This window comes from Nannochloropsis gaditana (genome assembly GCF_000240725.1).
Source record: "Nannochloropsis gaditana CCMP526 unplaced genomic scaffold scaffold077, whole genome shotgun sequence".
Lineage (NCBI taxonomy): Eukaryota > Eustigmatophyceae > Eustigmatales > Monodopsidaceae > Microchloropsis > Microchloropsis gaditana.
This window is the reverse complement of record NW_005803876.1, coordinates 21,511-23,064: the sequence shown is the minus strand read 5'-3', so window position 1 is coordinate 23,064 and position 1,554 is coordinate 21,511.

The window sequence follows — 1,554 nt, the reverse complement described above, 5'->3', positions numbered from 1 at the left end:
GGGGGGGGGAAGGACCATCACGTCGATCCGAGGGCGCGGGAGCTGCGGCTTATTGGTCGCAGAGGGGGAAGAGATGTGGGCTAGGGCGTCACCCAAGAAATGTGGAGGGAGAAGCCAAGTAGACATAGGACGTAGAGAAGCAGGGGCAAGAGGGAGGAGGAAGTTCCGGCCTAAATCATCAGACGGCGAGCCCCGAACAGTACCACCTGTGAAGATCGTCTTGGAAAATGACATGCGGCTTCCGAGTTGGGGACTTAAGGCCGAAGTCGTGCGCGAATGAAAGCGTGGATGGAAGGGTGAGATGATAAGTATGAGTGCAGATAAATGCGTAGCACTGAAATTCTGTCTTGGGAGGCAGTCATGTCTATTTATGAGTACTTTGACCCCTGCAAGGGGAGGCGTGTGGCTGGGTGATGATCTGGTGATGGGCGACACCGCAGATGTGCGCTTCATTGAAACAGGGTACACAGTGCGTGTCCGCACTGCATTCTATGGAAATGTTGGCAGACATTGTGGCGTTAAGGGGGCTCAAGCTGGGTTGTAGGGGTTGATTTGACGCATTAGATACAGATTCCCTTAGATGTTGGAACTTCATAATCTTCTCGTCCGAGCTTGTCGAGACCCGTCATAAATGCAATGTCACCCAGGAATGAAGTGCTTAGCATAGCCTTATGCCACCGTCAAACCATGTCTAGAGCAAGCAATTCATGTTCACAAAGCGGGCATGTGTCGTTTCGCTGGATTGGTTTACATGAAGTGGGCCCCAGCAGCATGCGGGGCAGGTGGATCATCACCAAGCACGTCCTTACCTGAGGCGGTGGCCATCTCTCTCTAACTCCGATAAAACCTATTGAGAAAAAGACTTTGTCGCCAACACTGCTACCTGTCGGATTTGTTACGTCTATCTTACCTTTCATCTCTTCTATGCTTGCCTCCCGTCCAAGACCCACAGATAATCCATGGCTGCCACCTTGACCGCAGCGGCTCGTCGCAGCAGCGCTTCTCTTACCTCCCTTCTCCTCAAACGCCATGCTTCCACGTTGAAGGTCGGTGTGATTGGAGCAGGACGCATCGGCCGTGTCCACCTGGAGACCTTGGCGGGCGTCCCGGGGGTGCAACCCGTCATCCTCTCCGACGTGGTCGAGCCGGTCCTCAAGGAGGTGACCGCGCAGTACGGCGTGCCCAACTACACCTTGGACGGTGATGAGGTAAGAGGAAGGCGGCGGGTTGTTGCGGATGAGTGGGGAAGAACGACGTGGCGTCGGCGGTGATGTGGCGGGAAGGGAGGGATGGAGGGGGCCAGGGAGCTCAATCCGTGGAAGGACGTGCTTGTATAACCTCGTTCCCGCTCTCTTCCTCCCTCCCGCCCTCCCTCCCCAGGTCATCAACCATCCCGACGTCCAGGCCGTCTGGATCTGCTCCCCCTCCCAATTCCACGCGGACCAGATCAAAAAATGCGCGAAAGCCGGGAAGCACGTCTTCTGCGAGAAACCCATCGCCACCGACTTGAACGGGACCATCGAGGCCATCAAGGTGATTGGAAGGCTTCCTCAC